This window comes from Taudactylus pleione, unplaced genomic scaffold, assembly GCF_031769625.1.
Source record: "Taudactylus pleione unplaced genomic scaffold, aTauple2 ptg000396l, whole genome shotgun sequence".
In the NCBI taxonomy this organism is placed as follows: domain Eukaryota; kingdom Metazoa; phylum Chordata; class Amphibia; order Anura; family Myobatrachidae; genus Taudactylus; species Taudactylus pleione.
Window position 1 is genome coordinate 2,541,410 of NW_028284797.1, and position 21,988 is coordinate 2,563,397.

Here is a 21,988-nt window from a genome sequence, read left to right on the forward strand (position 1 = left end):
TGCATTTGGGCACCTCTGGTTTAGACATCTACAAAGTTTGACTAGCCAACTTGTGGGTATTGTAGCTATATGGCTTCTGCATTTTTCCAGCCCTGGACAAACATTAACTGAAGACTATTAAAACTGTAAAATGTGTTAAAGACTAAGCTGATCTACACCTGCTTCTAACCAAATAAAGAGAGAATCTATGAAAACTCTGGCTTATACCACTTTCATACAGAAAACTGCTAAAAAAAAAAATAAATAAAAAAAAATGCTTTTACTCAGCATTTGCGTGCCAGGTTGTTTCGCCGGACCCCACCTGAACCCCGGGTTCAGACAGAAGAGCAAATTACCGGGTCAAACATTTCAACCCGGTAATTTGCTGATTAACACTGGTATTTCTTCTGCCTGAAAGGGTCAACCCGGGTCTCCGACCATGGTAAATTCTTTGGTCGAAGTCCCGGGAATTTTGACCCAGGGGTGACCCTTTCAGGCATAAGAAATACCCGTGTTGATCAGCAAATTACCGGGTAGAATTGTTTGACCCGTTAAATTTTTCTATCTGAAAGGGGTATTCGTTATTTAAGGATGGAACCATATGTCATCCACAAAGAATATCCTGATTGAGCAGATGGGCAATATATCCACAGGGTGCCCGCAGGAAAGGTCCAAGGTATTTTCAAAAGATCAAATGTATAGCTTAAGAACAAAAGAAACCATTCAGGTTTATAGAAAGCTTTTCCTCGAAAATATATTTGTGTATTTTATATACAAGTCACAAAAACCACTGGATGCATTTTATGTGTCAGGGTATAGGACATACAGGTGAAAGTAATTTGCATAGACCCTTTGTGGGCTATTCAATTGCTTTCTTTTAGCCACGCTAATTAATGGTCGCCCATTAAAGCAATCAATTGTTTTGGGCGCCTAATAATTATCAAACCTTGTCGTGTCCAATTAGAAAGTGTTCAGCTGTGTAGAACAGCTTAAGTACTGGTTAGGGCTAAACCTGAACTCATCACACGTCAGGAGGCTGCAAGCAGAAACGCTGCAACTGAACGGAGCAACAATTGAATTGCTTTATCAGGCGACCATTAGTCAGTCGCCCACTGCTATACTTAAGGAATTTTGTTTAATTTTTTTTGCAGAAGCCAAAACTCGAGGTTTAACTGCTTTCACAACTCTATATTTTCATATACTTGCTAAATATAGAATGTTGATTTCTGACAAGATTTGTAACAGTTAAACCATCTCAGCTTCAGCAGAACAAAAGCTACAAACCAAGCCAGTTTAAAGTGGGATGCACTTGTGCAAGTTTTAGGATTAAAGCCGTATACAGTGCAGGTAAAAACTAAAGTTGATCCAAGCCAGTGACTTAAGATATACTTTCACTGAATTAGGCTATGTGCGGTGATAAACTTAAAAGACTTCTAAAGTAAAGTTTTCAAAATATTGAAATTACACTATTATACATCATTTACAAAATATGTTTTTTTTGAAACATGTGATAATACAGTTTCAAATGAGGTGGCCCAGAATTAGTTCCCAACGTCAGTTTGTGAATATTTTTTCGACAGTCAGTGTCAATCAGATCTGTATTTAATTGAAGCCCTTTGTTCTGTACTGTACATTTCTCCCATACTGTGTGTTCAGTTATATGAATGCATACACCAAAATGTTAGAACACTAAAAATTGCTATGTAAATGAAAAAACATCAAAGAATGATAAAAGAAATATAAAGAGCCATCAAAAGCTTTTCCTGACATCTTCAAACAAAAAAAAAAATCAATATATTGGTAATAAGTCATATACATTTAAACAGTCAAGTTTTATCTTTGTTTTGTTTGTAAATGCAAAAACGTGAAGAACGGCATTTCAAGGAAACTAAACTAGGACTATTAGAGATGGAACAGAACTTTATAAAAAGTAGTAAAAAAATAAAAAAAAATTCTTCAAAATAAAGTCTAAATAAACTAATGAAGACAAAACTAAAACAAATGGTGAGAATGCAAAACAGACAAAAAAACAGGCTATTAAAAAACACCAATGACAAGAAATGGAGGGGGAAAAAAATAAAAATCTGAAAAAGCCATTGTTTGAGGCATGTGCCATAACGCTGTATGGGCTATAGTGAGGGAGAAATTATTAGAACTGGAATTGGTGAGATAACTTACTGATCGGCCATAAGGTGATAAAGTCAGTCCGACTGGAGATGCATTGCCCAGGTTGGCACTAACGTATGCAGTGGGGGGAGAAGACGGCATGGAAAATTCAACAAATTCTTTCCAGGTGCTTGCCATATTTCTACTCCTGTTTCAACTTAATTTTACAATGCTGCATATAACAAAATCAAACAAGACAGCCTGATCAATTTCCATGCAGCTGTAATCGAGAAAAGCTCATTGCAAGATTCCGACCCTAGGATATGAAAAGGATTAGACGATCTACTGTGATGGAGGACAACGCAAAGCTACTTCACAACTCAAGTTATGAAAGGACGCAGAGTGAAGAGAGGACAGCGAGACAGAAAGGACAAGAATAAAAAAAAGACAGTTACAAATCCTTTAAAACAATTCTCCAACTGTATGAGAACAATGCACATCAGTTAGACCTGTAGAAACCAGGTTATTGTTCCATTCAAGGTGCAATTCAAATATTAACTATCCAGAGAAAGCAAATGTCGAGAAACAAATTGATGTTAAATTGGTTCTGTAATCAACTTCCTGCTATGACAACACAAATATTAGAAACATTTTGTTCAATATATCTTACAGGATCAGTGGAAACCAAAGTTTATATATTTTCTAATTCTACTGACAGAATATAGAGTATAAATGGTATAATTTTTGGCACTATACACACTGAAAACAAAGAATTGATGTAAAATTTGGTAGCTTAAGACCTATAAACACTGTCAAATCACTTTAGCTTAATACATTATAGACAGCAGTAAGAGTCCAGCAAGAGGTTTTGCACAATTCCACATCTGCTTTAAGATATGTCCGCAGAATTAAACTCCAGTACAGAAGACAAAGTATTGGCTCCCCAGACAATGAATAAATGACATTTTAGGGAGGACCTGTCACAGTAGAGGGTATACATTGTCATGTGCTATTGCCAGCCTTTCAATGAATGCCCTTCCCAGCAACACTCAAGCTACACGATCTTGGAGAAGACAAGTTAAAGTGAGTGGATTTCAAAATACTGTCAATGTAGTTCATACCAACACTAGTGAGGTTGGTTAGGCATAAATTTACTAGGCAGTGATTTTCAAAGTCACCACATTTTTGGGGATTTGGATTGCTGGATTTAAAGGAGAAATAGTATTAAATAGAAAGCTAGACTTGTCTTCAATTATGGCTAAGGTGTGAATATATACAAACAGTAACGTCTGTTTGGTTAATCAGATCTCAAATGTGACAGATCCTCTTGACTACAAAAATAACATCAGTTTTGCAATTAAAGCCTTTTGGCGGAATTCAATTATTTACAGCCCCCTTCGCGCCCGACGGAGCTATTCAATTGTTGCTCCTGTCGGGCGCGATCAGCTGCCAGCACTCCATTTCAGCTGGCAGCCCCAAGGGGGCGCGAACTGAAATGGGCGAAAACTTACCTGTTTGGGCGCCCAAACGGAACTTTTCGCGCAGCACTTTGGTCGGGGAAGGCCGATTTACGCAGCTAATGTCAACCACTTTCGGCGCGATAAGCACGAAAAGCTGGAACAATTGAATAGCGGCCCACGATCCCCCGTCACTTTAGATGGGAGATTCGGACCGCGAAAACAATGGAATTCCGCCCATTGCCAGCACAGCTGTCATAATTAGCTCTATGAATTTGCATGGTACTGTGAGCAAAGAATCCTTTGCCCTGAATGATAGAGATTAAATAATGATAACTGTGTAGTTGAAAACAAAGTACTTTAAACATGCAACATTCTGTAACATACGCGGAGGAAAAACACTTAGTACAAAAGGACCATAATTAAGCAATCATGTTATGACATTTTGAGAAGCAGAGAAGTCATTGGCAGTACAAGAGACATGTTTGTAAAAGCTGACCCAGTGTGTAAGGTACCCCAGAGCAATAAACTGATAGGGGTGCGGGAGAGGAAGAGCCACCAGTGATTTCTGGGGGCCTTGGAGAGTTAGAACACTTGATAAAAGGATTTTGGTACTTAAATCCGTAGTTAAATCCCTTTCTCAGATACCACAGGGGACACTGGAGTCTCAGTATAGTGGGGTATAGATGTGGTATAACCGGGAGCTGGCACTTTAATAAATTTGAATTGTAGCTAGCTCCTCCCCCTCTATACCCCCCTACAGGTCAGTATCCATAAACTGTGCCCGAGGAGAGCTGAAAATATAGTAACAAGAGAAGAGAACTAGAACATACCTAAACAAGCAAATACGCAAACAAATCAAGCAGACCTTGAAGAAAAAAAACTGACTGTTCAAACCTGGCAGAACAACAACAAATGCAGGTGGAACAGCGCCGAGTGGACGTCCAGTGTCCCCTGTGGAATCGGAGAAAGGGATATAACGGTAACTACCAAAATCCTGTTTTCTCCTTCATCCACTAGGGGACACTGGAGTCTCAGTACAGTGGGGTCGTCCCAGAGCTCACATCCCGGGCGGGAGAGCGCTGTGAACCCTGCAAAACAGCACGGCCATACCGTGAAGCAGATGCAGCAAACATGTCAAAACGGTAAAACTTTGTAAAAGTATGCCGGCCCGACCAAGTAGCTGCTCGACAAAGCTGTGTCAGGGAAACCCCGCGGGCAACCGGCCACGAAGGACCCACCGAACACACAGAATTCGCTGTGATTGAAGTAGGTGGTTGCCTTGATGCAGCCAGATAGGCTTGTCTGATTGTCAGACGAATCCATCTACAAATAGTAGCCTTAGAAGCCGGCCAGCCCGGCCGCGCCATATCATATCGAACAAACAGCGTATCCGACTTCGGGAGGGATGCTGTCCTACCAACATAAATCCAAAGAGCCCGGACAACATCTAGGGATCTGGAAGCCGAAGAATTCTCTTTAAACACCGGAACCACGATCGGTTGGTTGATGTGATGTGAACTGCAGACACTACCTCAGGCAAAAAGGATAACTGCGTGCGTAGCTCAGCCCTATCGTCATGAAAAATGAAGTAAGGCGGACAACAAGAAAGCACCCCTAGCTCAGACACACGCCTAGCAGAGGTGAGCGCCAACAGGAGAAACACTTTCCATGATAAAAATTTGAATCCACTGTCTGTAAAGGTTCAAATAGGGAAGATTGGAGAAAAGAGGACCAAATCCAAATCCCATGGGGCCGTAGAAGGTACAAAAGGAGATTGTAATCTGGCAACCCCCTGTAGAAAGTCTGGAGTTCCGGTAAGAACGCTAGTCGCTTTTGAAAGAAAATTGACAAAGCCAATACTTGAACTTTTAAAGATCCCAGACGAAAACCTGCTGATATACCAGCCTGTAGAAAAAGAAGCAGCCTGGCTAAGTTGAATTCTTACGGTGGCGCACCCTTGCGTTCACACCAAGCGACATATGCCTTCCATATACGACAGTGATTCCCAACCTCGGTCCTGAAGGCACACTAACAGTCCTGGTTTTAGTGATATCCATGATTGTGCACAGATGGCTAAATCAATATAAAGCAGAGGTACTAATTAAGTCACTTGCGTCTATCAGTAGAAGACGTAGGTTGGAATACCATGCCCGTCTGGAGCCACCAATAGAACCTTTACCCTTTCTCGTTTCATTCTTTGCAGCAGATGAGGAAGGAGTGGGAGTGGTCGAAACAGGCAGACAAACTGAAACCGTCAAGGAGCTGTTAGAGCAGTGTTGGCTAACCTTGACACTCCAGCTGTTGAGGAACTATATATCCCAGCATGCCCTGCCACAGTTTTAGCATGCCCTAATAGCAAAACTGTAGCAGTGCATGCTGGGTTATGTAGTTCCATAACAGCTGGAGTGTCAAGGTTAGCCAACACTGTGTTAGAGCATCAACCGCCACTGCCTGTGGATCTCTTGTCCTGGAGCAGTAACGTGGCAGGTGATGGTTCAGTCTCGACGCCATAAGATCTACCCGAGGGAAACCCCAACGCTGAATCAGTTGTTGGAAGACCTGTGGATTGAGCATCCACTCTCCCGGATGAATGTCCTGTCGACTGAGGTAATCGGCCTCCCAATTTTCTACCCCCTGGTATGAAAATTGCTGATATAGCTACCACATATTCCTCTGCCCAGAGAAGAATGCGGCTTACCTCCCTCATGGCGGACCGACTCTTTGTACCGCCCTGTTTGTTGATGTACGCCACAGCCGTGGCGTTGTCGTATTGCACTCTGATGGCCTGGCCCTTCAACAGAGATTGTGCCACCTGAAGAGCATAGAACACGGCCCTTAGTTCCAGAATGTTTATGGGCAGTACTGACTCCATCAGAGTCCAGCAGCCCTGAAAGTGGCTTCCCTGAATCACTGCCCCCCATCCTCTCAGACTGGCATCTGTGGCGAGTGGAATCCATTCCCACAACGCAAACCTCTTGCCTGCCAATAGGTGAGAGGAATTCAACCACCAAAAGGAGAGATGTCCGAGTTCTGGGTGACAGTTGAACTCGCTGCTGAAGGAAGAGGTGGGACCCTGACCACTTAGAGAGGAGGTCCAGTTGGAATGGATGGGCATGGAACCTCCCGTATTGGATGGACTCGAAGGACGCAACCATCTTTCCCAGAAGGTGAATACACAGGTTCACTAACACCCTGCGATGATGCAGTATCAATCGCAGCATGTGTTGGATGGAGGTGACTTTTTCCTGTGTCCAAAATCATCCCTAGGAAAGGTAGACGCTGTGTAGGCTGCAGATGAGATTTTTGGTAATTCAGGATACATCTGTGTTGCAACAGCAGACTCTGTGTTAACCGGATGTCCTGCAGTAATTGAGAGACTGATGGAGCCTTGAGGAGTAGGTTGTCCAAGTAAGGGACGATAGTAACCCCTTGTATCCGAAGAAGGGCCATCATTACTGCCATGACCTTCGTGAATAGTCTTGGTGCTGATGAAAGACTGAAAGGTAAGGCCTGGAATTGAAAATGAGGCCCGCACTGCGAACCGAAGGAATGCCTGATGAGGAGGCCAAATGGGTATGTGGAGATGAGCATCCTTTATGTCTAAGGATCCGAGAAACTCGCCCCTCTCTAGCCCTGCAATGATGGATTGCAGGGACTCCATCTTGAACTTGAAACATCTCAATCCTTATTTGCAGACTTTCAAGTTCAGAATGGGTCTCACTAAGCCATCCGGCTTGGGAACCACAAACAAGCTGGAATAAAAGCATTGACCCTGCCGGTGGATAGGGACATGCACTATTACTCGAGAAGACAGTAGCTTTTCTATTGTCTCCTGTATATCAACCCGTTTGTCCGCAGATGCCGGCAAACCGGTTGTGAAAAAACGAGGAGGATGAATCTGAAAATCCAGCTTCAACCCCTGAATAAGGATGTCCGGGACCCACACGTCCTGGCAAGACTTGATCCAAAGTTCTTTGAAATTGCAAAGGCGAGCTCCCACCCTGGCATCCCCTAGGAGATAAGGGAGCGCGTCATGCTGGAGGCTTAACTGAAGCCTTATCCTGCTGGGAGGATACAGTGGCTCTACCCCTGCCTTTAGAACCACGGGAGATAGCGGAATCTCCCTGGAATACGAAAGGACAGTCCGGCAAAGGGCTTCCTGGGGGGAGGAGCAGAAGATGGGAGATAAGTGGACTTACCATCTGTGGCTTGAGATATCCAGTTCCGTTCCAAACAGAGCTTCTCCTGTGAATGGAAGCACTTCCACCTGCCATTGTCGCAGCCACAGGGCTCTGTGGGCTGAGACAGCCAAGGCCGAGGATCTAGAGGAAAGACTACAAATATCCTTAGAAGCCTCTCCAAGAAAAGCAACAGACTCTGCAATTTGTTCCGCTAGAGGAACCAGATCCTCCGCCGGAGCCCCAGTCTTAAGGCCCTCAGCGAGCTGCGTAGCCCATGCTTCCACTGCCTTCTTGAACAGCTGACTAATGTGGGTCGAAGAGAAACCCCTGCTACAGTGTACATTGACTTCAAGGTAGTTTCTAACTTCCTGTCAGAAGGCTCCTCTAAATACACTGCCCCTGGAACAGGGAGCACTGTCTTTTTTGACAGACGTAACACTGAAGGGTGCACTGAAGGAGGTGTTTCGCATAAATGACTGCTTTCTGAGGAAAGGGATAGTATGATAAAAGCTTTCTTGAAATCTGAAACTTTATATCAGGGTTTTTCCACACTGAGGTGAGGATCTCGTCCAATTCCAGACACTGGAAAGGAGGCTGCCAGTCTTTGCTTTTTATTAAAGCTAGACGGCCTAACCTCTACAGAATCCCTGTCCTCAACATGTAACACCTGGCGTATCGCTGCAATCAGTGCCTCTACCCCCTGATATACAGGCTCTGCTTCCTCTGGCGCCTGTTCCTCTATAGGGTCCTGTACCTCCCCTTACTCCGTATCAGGCATGTTGTCCTCTTCCGGATCATCCCACATAAGAGGATTCAGTATTAGTCTCCTGGCAGGTACACTAGAGGACGATACCATGGGAGGAACCTAGGCTGACCTAACCCTTGTGAGCCCTTCCACAGACCTGGCTAAAGTCCGCCCCCAGTCTGGTTCAGAGAAGGCAGACCTTTGAGATCTTTCAATCTCTCTCTCTCCCCCTGCGAGAAACTTCTAGCTCTGCAGACATTTGAGACATGACTGATGTAATTTGATCAGTTCATGAATTTTGTGGCATGCTGCAGTCTGTCTCTGAAAAACACTTCTCACACAACAGAGAACTGGATGATAGTCCCTGTGTAAACTTCTCTGCACAATTCTTACAGGAGAAAGTTTTTTTTTTTGTGCAGCCTTAGATCCCTTAGATGTCACACATAGAGAGACTGTTTGAAGAAGAGATAGGAGCATACAGGGAGATTATGCCATCAATCCCGCCCAACCAGCGCTGCTTCAGAGACCAGCGCTATTAACACAATATAATGCTGTAATCACTGTGTAAACACAGTCCGACCTGGTCTTCACAAGTCTATCCCCACTGTGCAGGCACAATCTGGGCAGACAGGTCTCTTTCTCTGCGTGTGTCAGCAGCCTTGTGTTTGAAAATGGCTACCAGCCTCCTCCTGGAAGCATTGGGGCTGCTGGGAATCAGGAGCAGAACTGCGTGTTAGGCTCCGCCCCCTCCGTTCCGGCGCCTTTCAGCGCTGCTTAGTGCTTTTAATGCCCGCCTGCCATTTCTTCCTGGTCACCCTGCTACTCAGAGTGCCAGGAGTCACTAACCTTCTGCTGCCAAATGTTGCCGGCGGCGGGCTTGCTAATGCGGGAGAGCGACGAACGACGCACACAGCGCATTTGGCTACCCCCCAGAGACAGTGGTCTCTGTAGCTGAAGACCCCTGAGCGCGCTGCAAGCAGCGGCGGTGAGGTGTCACAGCAGCTCCAACGAAGCAGACAGGCAGGGGCAGTGAGCTGCCTGGCTGATCCTCATGCCGATTGAGGATCCATTGATTTTTTTAGCAGAGAGCTCTTGTATGTGACCAGCTCCCTTGGCACAAAATTAAAACTGACTTGTAGGGGGGTATAGAGGGGGAGGAGCTAGCTACTATTCAAATTTATTAGAGTGCCAGCTCCCGGTTATCCCACATCTACACCCCACTGTACTGAGACTCCAGTGTCCCCTGGCGGATGAAGGAGAAAATACATTTTTATTTAATAGAAAGTTTCAAAACTGCATAGTCAGATATTCCATGTTTTTCCAGTAACAGCCGTTACAGGAGATTTATGCAATGCAACAGTAAGATAGGTTTTGTAAGAAAAGGAGGAGGTTCATGTGGTGTACACATTGTACTTATTATTTGCACAATGGCCCACTTTGTCTGAACAGCCACCTTTCAGCTGTATGATGGAGTACAGTATAAAACACATTTTAGTAGAAAAAAAACCTAATCCTTTACCACTTCCACAGTACATAGGGCTTCATTCAGAGGCGGCTCGATGTTTGTCCAGTGCACATGCACACGAGGGAGCCGGCTCCATTGCGCGCATGCGCGAGACCCGCTACAACCGACAGCACCGGTCGTAGCGGGTCTCTTTCCAAAGGGGGTGAGCTGTCGATGTTGATTGACAGCTCGCCCCGTTTGGAAGGCGGGCCGGGGGGGTGGCAGCCCAAACGGAGGCGTTCCCATGGGAACGCCTGCCGTTTGGGGGAGGCCCCACTGACATCACTACTGATATCAGTGGAGAGCTTCCGGCTATGACAGAGCCAGAAGCTCTCGGGGCTTACGACAAGTAAGACCCTACCCTAGGGTCTCGTCGTAAGCCCCGATGGTTGCAATGGTCTATGACCATCGCGACCATCACCCTAGCGGTCGTTAGAGCTGTGGGTGTAAACCCACAGCCTAACGACCGAAACAGAGGCGGCCGGTCAGGATGCAAGCAGCCGCCCAGTTTCTGAGCGACCGCTTGCATCCTCCGACCGCCTCTGAATGAGGGCCATAGTGTGAAGAGTAAGCAACCTCTAAAATCCATCTTTGAGAGCCACAAACATGAGAAATAAGTGTCTAAACTAAACAATACACAAATAAAAATAAATCTCCATAGGGTATTCGGGATACATTCAATATCCCGGGTCAGAACCCTGGTGCCAGCATCCCGAATGTAAGTAGCAGGGTTGGGGGATGATTAGACACTAGGTGGAGGGTTAGGGTGGTGGGGAGGAGGAGGTTAGGTTCAGGCACCAGGGGAAGGTTAGTAGTGTTCACTCTAGGTCCAGTTCTGGATCTAGAGAAAGGGAACTACCGCACGCACAAGGGAAAGTGGTCATACACCTTTCGTGCCTGGCACTTACGGAAATGCTGAGCTACCCCCAAGCCCTCCCTTCTCTGTGACCAACGGTGACCGCTATACTGCACTGCAGTTTTCCCCACCCAGGGGCTGCAGTGACTGTACCTGCAGGCTGTTTTAGCAGGGCGCCGTAAAAAGGGGCAGGGTGCACAATGGAATTGCTCCAACAGACGCCCATTAATTAAGGCTCCTGATAAAATAATCGCCCCCACCTCCCATCGTATAAAAATGTAACAATACAAAATATAAAAATATGACAGAATGCTCTGACGGTTACATTTCACATGACTCCCTTGTGCAAAGTACGCAAGCTAGACCAGTCATACATGACGCTTAAAACCTCCGACAACCAAGCATGGAAAAGTCAACAGCCTTATGGTGCATACACGGTCAGATTTCCCTGGTCGATTTGAACGATAAATCGATAGTTCAGTCATTTGAAGGGGCCAGAAACTGGTCGATTTGAACGATAACTCCGACCAATATAGGTCGGAAGTTGGCCTGGTTACTATACGAACCCGCGATCGTTAATCGTGGGTCGTTCTAGTTGCTGGGGGTTGGTGCATGTGCTGGATGTTCGTTATCGAACATCCAGTACATGCAGGACGATCAGACAACGATCGTTATCTGATCGACCAGAAGTCTGACCGTGTGTATGCACCATTAGCCTCGATCACATCAATAGAGTACACAGTGGGCCACAAAGAGCCGTATTCAATTTGAGCCGAGCCGCGTTGCCCTGAGTTAACGCCGACTTCGCCTGTTTTGTTAAGTATCGCGCGCGTGCCCACTTTACCCCGTATTCAATTTCAAAGTATGCGTAAACGGCACCCGGCGATACTGTAACAAGCGGAAAGTACTGTAATTTTTGGGGAAATCAGCCAGTCACCCCCCAAATGATGCTCTGACATGGGGGTTCACTATGGTACCCCCCGATTTGGCTCGCTGAAGGTATTTGGTGTTTTTAAATGGGCTCAATAGCTGCTAAATAGCGTTTTTCTATACCTGATGCAGAATAGTATTTAGGAGTATTTTTTCCAGAAAATAACTTAGCCCAGCAAATTTGGGGTACTTGATAATGGGGGTCAGCATATTTAAAGTTGAAAAAGTGAAGTTGAAAAAAAATCGTGAAAAATCCAACTGCTGCAAACACCTGCAATAAAAAAAAAAAACAAACCTGGGGCATACTTGGGGACCCCCCCCAGAGTAAAGTTTGCTAGTTTTTAAGTTTGTACCCCAACATTTTTTTTTTCGCCCCCTTTTTCAAAGTTAATTTTTGGGATGTCCTTAAGTTTTTTTTTTTGACACAGATTACCTTTGGGGGACTGTCTGAAGGCTGCACGGGGGTTCCTGAAATGTTGCACCCCAAAACTCCAATTCTGCACTTTTTTCCACCTGCCATTCATAGGAGATACTTTACTGCCTATTACATTGCATTGACTTTCCGCCTAGGCGGAAAGTCTTTCAAATTGAATATGGGGTAAAACCAAAACAAGCGATAATGACATAATCGGCGGAAACTTAATGCGGATCCGGACTTAACGCTTCAAATTGAATATGGGCCATAGTCTCTTTCCATTGCCATCTCTGCTTCTCAATGTCTTACATAATTCAGTAAGTAACCTTACAATAACTACAGTGCATGCAACCCGTACCAGCCTATAATATAGATGGGGGGGGGGGGGGGGGAAACGTCAGCTTTAAACTAGTCTACAGAAAGCTTGTTGGTGGATCTCAATTAAACAAACGTGATACAGAACATGGAATCTCTTCCAGATCCTGCACGGTGAAACCTGGTTATTGATCCAGGAGTACCTCTAACTGCCGATTACCAAAATGACTAACTTTAGAATAAGCGAAAGAGTTAACTTTATGCAATACTGCATAACAATTCCAAACTATAAATCAAGATGAAGACCACTGAGGAACCCCACTTTAGCTTTAATATACACGTTAAGTGGTGCAGTATTCATCAACTGGTAAATAATAAAAAAAAAAAAAAAAAAGGAGCGATTCATTACAGCGTGCTGTTATACCGACTAAAGGATTTGTTCGCACACCTTCCCAAGGGTGCGAGCAACAGTCCGATTAAAGTGCTGGCTGTGAGGTTGTTTGGCCGCTTAGGACAGTGCTTCTAGCCTCGCGGCCGGCATTATAGTCAGAGAATGCCAGTTGGCGCAACTAACCAGCCAGCTTTAATCGAGCTAAACGGAATTCTCCGACTTAACTGCACGCTGAATTGAATAGCTACAAGAACTCCTTCCCAGGGTTATTCACAGCAAACTGAATTGAATTGCCCCCCCAGTTTTTTCCCGATCCAACAATCCCATTTATTACAAATGAATGATCCACGCAGAAAAAAAAAAAAATTTCATTTGCATATGAGAAAACTCAATATTGCTTTTAAAAATATAACTGTAAATGCCGACACTTACAAAGTGAACAGATCATGCAGAATACAACTTCTCACTTCCTTAGGAAATCTGCAAATTATCGGCATTGTGCACATATTCTTGATAAAATCACAGAGTACCCATTAACCAGAGTCTTAGGTGGCGATTCAACAGTTACGTGGGAATTCAGCTCCAAGGCTATGTGCCTGGGAGCTATTCAATTTATTCTGGCGACTACAACTATTAGGTGTAAGAATGCATGGGATCAGCTGCGTTAAGCAGCTCCTCCCATGTTAAGTGCTGGTTGTGAAGCAGAGACGGCATGCACAGCACTTGCCCCGACCAAACAGTCCTACTTAACGCGGATTCCTACTCGCACCCCAGGTTTCAAGCAGAGATCTACAATAAATGCAGACTCCTAGCTAGTCAAGTGTAGGAACAGATAGTCATTTAATGTCCGCTTAGAACTGTACAGTATCACTCTGGTTGCTATGGCAATTGTCTGGTGTGATTGTTCTGGTAAGGGTAACCACAGAACCGGAACTATTTAAAGCAGTAACGTCATAAGCATCTGCATTAAATGGGTATTGGAACAAGATCAAGTTCTAACATACGAATGAACTTACATTGCTGCGGACCAGTGATGATAAATGTATCTGTGGATCAGGGCATCAATGTTTTATGATTACACTGTTACATTTCACAAACTTCTCTTTGTACCAGTACAATAAAATTAATTGTGCTTTATATTTGGGCATTAAAAAAAAACTATTTTGTTGTGTTAAATTAATGTTTAGTTCATGTTAAGACTTAGCTTTTTAAAAAAATGTATATTATTGAAGCTACATACTACTCAAAATCCCAGTATCCGAATCCTCTCCAAGTATTGTTCTAATCCTATATCTGTTATAAACTCAATACAAAGTCACCCCATGCAGTATGCATGACGCAAATTTAAATTCTGTCAAAAAACAGGATCAGTAACATAATAAAATTTTGTTTAAATCAACAAATTGCCGTCACAATAGTTACATTTTTGCTAAAAATATTATTTAAAAAAAAAAAAAGGACTTATTTTCTCTGGTTTATTTGTCCAATGTGATTAAGGGATGAATACATAGAGATTTAATTTAAGTAATATATGTAGGTGGCTAGGAATGTGTCCAAGAGCATCTTGGGTGGATAATTGTTTGGAACATGACACATCCAAAATGGTGCAAAACGATAACCAGAAAAGATGTCAGGGGCCAGTTTCCACCCTCCTCCATGTCATATAATGCAGGAAGGATATACAAAGCTATGCGTAGCATCTGCATTCGCATGTGCTAGATAAAATTAAATGCTGATAGGAGGCTAAGGTCCCTTTGAAAATAGAAGGAATTTTCTGTTATGAAGGGTAATTAAGAATATAATCCGCTTTAGATGGCCAGTCACATTATATTTAAGGAACTACATAATTCCAAAAGCACCGGCTACCATTTTTCAGGGGATGCAGTCAGGATACCGGCGAGCGGGATATCCTGACTGACAGCCCGACAGAGGAATAAAGATAGGCGTCCCTAACCCGATGCCCATCATTAGCCCCACTACAAAATACAGACACCCGGTATACCAAATGAAGGTAAGCCGGGTGTCTTAGTGTATAGCAGGGGAGGGGTTAGGATTTGGAACCCCCCGGAGGGTTATGGTTAGGCATCACTAGGGGGGGGGGTGTAAGGGTTAGGCACCACCAAGAGAAGTTTAGGGGGGGGGGGTTACTTACCAGCCCCGGTCGGGAATTGGGTCCGTCAGTGTTCTGCTGTCGGTATTAAATACAGATCCCTTTTTCAGAATGGTCAAAGGAAAAATAAATTAAAGGGAAGAGGTACACAACCTAGAAGCCAGTGGGGTATCTGGCATGCAATTCCAAAATACCAGATTGTACTGCCTGTACTACATTCTATTTGGGACAAAACTAGCTACTACAAGAACCACTGATTAAACAATGCAGACAGAAATTAAGAAACTATCAAGTTATAAGTAGAGTGTAAAAAGTGTTACTAGTCATTTAGCTTAAATTAAAGGGAAATAAACGCTAAATTTAATGAATATACCCACCTTGCTTAGATATTCAGGTATTGCACTTTCAGTAGTAATTACCGATTCTTGCGGCCAGCGGTTGCTTCAGAAGGTTGTCGTTTGCTAGTATTAAAAAGAGATAGTGAGAGAAAATGATCTACTGAGCTAAGAAAGACGACTCCCGCTGCACAATGCAAATGCAGAGTGCAGCGCTGAGAATAAAATAAAGACTAATAGCAGCGTTGGGAAGTGCTTTTGTGTAGCTGTTGAGTAGGCACAAACTTCTTGTTTCAGATCAAGCGTTGTGTCTTCAGCGCAAGTTCTCTTCTTTGGTCTTGTTGGTTACTATTGTGGTAGATGTTCTTTGACTGATCTGAACTTGAAGCAGCAGTTTCAGGTGGTAGTTTCTGTTCTGTTACACTTCATACTAAAAACACAAAAATAAAACATTTAATTATGTGTGATCTGTATTTGTTTTGGAGGAGGGGATGGGAGTTTATATCAAGACAGTTACACTTCATTTAAACCAGTGGCTCTCAACTCCAGTCCTCAAGTACCCTCCACTAACAAACATTCCTCAGGTATGTTAATCATTGATCACACTAACCATTTCATGAGTACACAGCTTACTGGCTCCCACAAAATCAGCTCAGTCCACACCAGAAAGCCACTGCAAGCAGGTCAATTGGATATGCTACAGAATGCTCTATGGGTGGGAATACTAGCTACTGGGTTAAACATCTAAAGCTGTTCAATTGACTGAGTCGCACCAAGCACTTAAGCTGAAAAATGCACCTGACGACCAATGCCCGGCATAGGCGCAGGAAAACTGCACCTCCCGGCATAAATGCCGGGCGCAATACGGTTACCGCACATGGTAACATCACGACTAGTCCCGCAGATTACTTCTCGCACCTCAGGAGGGTGAGAGCATAAATCCACTAGTCACTTGTTTAAAGTTTACTTGGGCAAGTGAACAGCTCTGGGCACTTAGCCTGGGAGCTACATCTACGCAAGGAGAATTGAATAACCCCCCATATGCACCAACTTCATATCACAGATGGATAAAAAGATGAACACTGAATACAATAAAACTGCTTGAGGATAGAAGTCTGTAGCATCCAAGTAATCCAACTGTTGCACCTCATGTAATAAGGAAATGTAAAATGGCAGTTTGATGCAAACTGTTCCTGAAAGAGCTGTACAATTCAAACTTTAGCTTTAAGAAATATTAAGAAAAGAATGCAACTTAACATATCACCAAAACCTTACTCTTATCTAGTCATCTCACAAGGAAGCATAATATAACATTTACTGTCCAAGCAAACTGTCACACAACTATCTAGCATTTATTTTTAAGGTGCCTCAAATTTCTACATCCCTGTACATAGTAAGGCTGGCTACACACTGGCATAGCATTCCCGCTAGGCTGTTTTAGCGGGCTGCGGTGCCCTGCCCTCCATCTGGAGGGCAAAAAACACCCTACCCTCACAGCCTGCGGGTGCAGTCTTCACCCGCGGGTCGCAGTGTCCCACAGGGGTGAAAATGTGCGGTCACCGCCGGAGAATAGACGCCCGGCATCTATTCTCCCTGTCGGCAGCACTTGGGGACTGCTCAGCGTGTCCGTAATTGCCAGGCACGCCCCCAAGAGTGACGAGAGTTTTCAATGGCCACGTCCCCTTTCTGGGAGCGCGCGCGCACGGAAGTGGCCGCTCTAGCTCCGGCGCCCTCAATGCCACCGGAGCTAGAGTGAACACTACTGGCAGATATATTGGGCGATGACTTGATCGGCCAATATATCTAGATTGTGTTGGCCAGTGTGTACCAGCGATATGTCTGAACTACCTTGTCCACAGACATGTTGCGTCAGCTGTGCTGCACTGCCGATACCCAATATATATGCGGCTATATTGGGGCATCATGCTGTGTGTACTTGCAGCAGAGGTCGCGAGGAGGGGGTACGACACGCTCCCCAGTGTGTATGAACAACTATGTTTGTTCAGTGTGTATGAACCGCCATCATCTGCAGATATATCAGTTGTGTGTACCCAGCTTAAAAAGGTACAAAACAGGGTAAAGAAGGCAACAATGTAATATTTAATGCAAGTAAAATATTTACATGAATACAAAGTGTAGGCATAACTGCAGCATAGATGAGTTAATGGGCTTAGGGGATTGATGAAACAGCACAGTGGCCCCTGCTAGCAAGAGCTTACATTCTAAATCAAGGTTGTCACCTTACCGATAAAATCCCTTTCTCCAATTCCACAGGGTACACTAGAGGCTTCATGACAGTGGGGTATAGATGTGTGCTAACCGGGAGCTGGCACTTTAAATTTAGAAAGCTCCTCCCCCTCTATACCCCCCTACAAGCCAGTCTTAGGAAACTGTGCCAGAGGAGAGCTGGAAAGAAACTGCAGAGGTGGTGAAGCAAGTACACTAATGACAATGACATAACCTGTGTAAAGAAAGTTCTTAAAAAAAAAAAAAAAAAAAAAAAAACACAGTAGAACAAAGAAAATCAACCAGTCATAACATAAAATGACAACCAACCATGGCAGGAAGGAACAGCGTCAGGCGAGTGTCCAGTGTGGAATCGGAGAAAAAGATTTATCGATAAGTACCAAAATCCTGTTTTCTCCTTTATCCACTAGGGGACACTGGAGGCTTCATGACAGTGGGGACGTCCCAGAGCTCCCATCTCTGGCGGGAGCGCGCTGAGAACCCTTCAAAACAGTACGGCCATATTGAAAGGCAGAGACCGCGAACATATCAAAACAATAAAAATCGGTCAAAGGTATATCAGCCCGATCAAGTAGCCGCTCAACAAAGTTGAGTCATGGAAACCCCGCGGACAGCAGCAACAGTCTGCTTGGAAGCCGGTCAACCAGGACGAGCAACATCATACCGGACAAACAGGGAATCTGTTATCCGTAGAGATCCGGTCCTATTCATTTAGATCCTGAGGGCTCTAACGACGTCCAGGGATCTGGAAGCTAGTGAGTCCTCTGGAAGAATCAGCACCACAATAGGCTGGATTATGTGGAACGCAGACACTTCTTTTTACTTCTTTTTATTAAGGAATGCCATCTGTGTATGGAGTTCAGCCCTATCCGCATGGAATATCAAGTATGGAGGACGACCGGTGAGGGCCCCAAGCTCCAACATTCGCCTGGCCGAAGCAAGGGCTAGGAGAAGTACAACCTTCCACAAGAGGTACTTAAACTAAACAGTCTGTAATGGTTCAAACAGTGGAGACATCAAGAAAGGACGACGAGATCCAAATCCCACAAAGCCATGGGAGGGACAATGGGAGGCTGCAAACTGATAACCCCCTGCAAAAAAAAAAAAATGTCTTTACATCCGGGATTAAGGCCAGTTTCTTCTGGAAGAAAATGGACAGTGTGAAACCTGAACCTTCAGGGATCCAAGATGTAGGCCTGCTGAGAGTTCTGCATGCAGGAAAAGGAGGAGCCTGGAAACCTGGAACGTTCTAGGGGGCGATCCCTGACGTTCACACCAGATCATATAAGCCTTCCGGATAAGATAGTAGTGTCTGCAAGTAACTTCCTTCAGGGCGCGGAGCATGGCGGGGATTACAGTAGATGGGATCCCGTTTTGCCTTAAGTCTGGATAGACAAAAGTACTCTGCTGCAGGAGATCCTCTCACAGCGGTAAAGGCGACGTATCGTCTATCAGCAGTAGACGCAGATTGGAATACCAAGCTCTGCGGGGCCAATCTGGAGCCAACAACAGAACGTGACCCTTTCACTCTTGATGCGTTGCACAAAAGGAATTGGCGGAAACAGATAGACAAATCCAATCCCACACTCCGAACCTCTTGCCCTCCAACAGGTGAAAGAAAAGATGGGATCCCGACCACTGGGAGAAGAGGTCCAGTTGAAAAAGGCCTGGAGTGGAAGCGGCCATATGCGAAGGTCGCAACATCTTCCCGAGGAGTCGTGTGCACAGTTACTCTATGTTGTAAGATCAGCCGCACCATCTCCTGAACGGAATTTGCCTTTTCCTGAGGAAAGACCTTCTTACTTAGTGTCCAGAATCATCCCCAGAAATTGAAGCCTCTGTGTTGGCTGCAGATGGGACTTAGGAAATTTCAGGATCCACCCGTGTCGTATGAGGAGCCTGTGAGTAACCAATATGTTTTGTAATAATTGCTTCCTGGAAGGAGCTTTCAGGAGGAAATCGTCCAGGTAAGGTACAATCGTGACTCCTTGAGTCAGAAGGAGAGCCATCATCACCACCATTACCTTGGTGAATACCCTGGAAGCAGATGATAGGTCGAAGGGTAAGGCCTGGAATTGAAAAGTTGAGTCCCAAATTGCAAATCGTAGGAACTCTTGTTGAAGCGGGCAGATGGGAATGTGTAGGTAGGCATCTTTTATACCGCAATGACAGATTGAAGGGACTCCATCTTGAACTTGAATACTCTCAAATAGGGATTGAGATCCTTCAGGTTCAGAATAGGTCTGACCGATCAGTCCGGCTTCGGAACCATGAACAAGCTGGAGTAGAACCCTCGTTTTAATTGATGTGTGGGGACAAGTACCAACACTCGAGCGTACAGAAGTTTGTCTACAGCTTCCTGTAACACTGCCAGGCTGTTGTTGAAACTGGCAAACATGTGGTGAAAACCCGAGAAGGTGGTTGGATCTGGAAATAGAGTTTGTACCCCTGGCTTTTTAGGTCCCGAACCCAGGAGTCCAGACAAGATTGTGCCCACACTGCCCTGAACTCTCGAAGACGAGCTCCCACCCTCGGGTCGCCCAGGTGAGAGGGAAACCAGTCATGCACTGGGTTTAGTGGAGGGTTTATTGTCCCGGTGTGTAGAGGTTGCTGCGGCTCTACCCCTACCTCTGGAACCACGAGAAGTGTTAGGCACTCCTCTGGAACGGCCTCTAAAACTTCCTGGGGCAAGAAAGGACCGAAAGGACGGTCCTGAATAAGGCTTACAAGAAGCCGGAGCAGCTGATGGGAGATAAGTAGATTTACCCCCCCCCCCGTAGCCTGGGAGATCTACTTGTCCAGTTCGAGTTCGAACATGACGTCACCAGTGAATGGAAGTGCTTCCACCGCCTTATTTGATTCTGCATCAGCCTGCCACTGTCGCAGCCAAAGAGCTCCGCAGGCCAATATTGCTAGAGCGGAAGAACTAGAAGTGAGATTACATACATAACTCTTTTTAGGCCTCGCCAAGATAAGCAGCCGGCTCCCCAATCTGTTCTGCTAAAGAAATAAGATCCTTAGCTGGGAGTCCGGTCCATAATCCTTCAGATAGTTGTTTAGTCCATGCTTCAATCGCCTTATTGACCAGGCAGCCCACTAGCGCAGGGTGAAGAATCACACCCGCTACTGTGTAAATGGACTTTAGGGTGTTCAACTTCCTGTCGGAAGTCTCTTTTAAGGAAATGGCCCTGGTACTGGCAGTACAATCTTTTTGGACAGACGAGATACTTCGGGATCTACCGAGGGTGGAGTCTCATAGCTTCCCGCTTTCTGTAGGGAAAGGACAGGAGGACAAACGTCGACTGGATACCTGGAATTTTTTATCTGGGTGTTTCCAGTCAGTGGTCAGGATAGAATCCAGCTCTTCAGATGCTGGAAAGGAGGCAGCCTGTCTTGTTTTTACTAAAAATAGACGGCCGAGCAGAACCCTGGTCCTCTTCCTCCACGTTTAATACCCGACGCATTGCTACAATCAGAGCTTCTATCCCCTGGGACAAAGGTTCCGGATTGTCCAGAACCTGTTCGTCCCCAGAATTATGAAACTCTCCCTCCTCTAGTGGGGGCATATCCTCATCCCCAGGACTGAGGGTAACAGCCACTTCATGGGAACCTGTGGTGAAGTCCCTGCGGAATGGGCACTGGACGTGGTCATAGCTTTTGGGAGCCCCTCCACCGACTTAGCTAGCGAATGAGTCCAGGCTGGTTCATGGTGTGAGTAGACTGAATCACAATTATCACACAACAGGGAGCTAGATTATTGTCCCTGTGTAAACTTTTCTGCACACTTTGTGCAGGAAAAAAGTTTTCTGTGAAGCTTTAGATCCTCTTCCAGCTATGGTACACAACACTGACATACAAACAATCCAGGAGTGTAGTGGACAGCGTAAGAAAGGGGGGGGGGGGGGGGGGAGAGAGGGAGAGGGAGAGGGAGAGAGAGAGAGAGATCATCCTAACAGCGCTGTTAGCAGTGCCAAAAACGCTATGTATAATTCACAGCAATAAGATAACACTGTGCTCCTATAAAGCCTAACCCCACTGATCACTCACGACTCCTGGGGAGGCTGTCTCAGTCTCAGCGCTGTCAAAGCGATCAGCGCAGTCCAGCTGCAGCAGTACTGTAATGGACGTCGGCTGTGCTCTGGAAGCGCTGGGGCAGCCCCGGGCATTAGGCTCCACCCCCCACTATGGTACTCATTTTAAATACTATATCTGGTGCCCGCGGACTGCCACTAGTACACACTTTTTATATGCCTGGCAACCCCGCTAATCAGGGGAGCCAGGATAATACTCACAGTAAGTGCCGAGGCTGCCTGTGAGGATAATGGGGGACCGCAACATGCGCCGCATGCAGCGCGTCCTGGTACTACCCCAGAGACAGTGACCTCTGTAGCTGAGGACCCGTGCGCGAGCCGCA

At 45.3% G+C, this 21,988-nt stretch overlaps 1 protein-coding gene across 3 annotated transcripts in view; it reads right to left on the bottom strand.

The window, feature by feature from the left end:
* The window catches only part of CSDE1 (cold shock domain containing E1), a 133,562-nt gene that overhangs the window by 91,182 nt on the left and 20,392 nt on the right, over positions 1–21,988 (bottom strand). For all 3 annotated transcript variants that reach the window (XM_088446309.1, XM_088446310.1, XM_088446308.1), the window contains exon 2: positions 15,370–15,757. The gene's annotated coding sequence lies outside the window, so the exon portion shown is untranslated. The remainder of the gene's footprint in view (positions 1–15,369; positions 15,758–21,988) is intronic.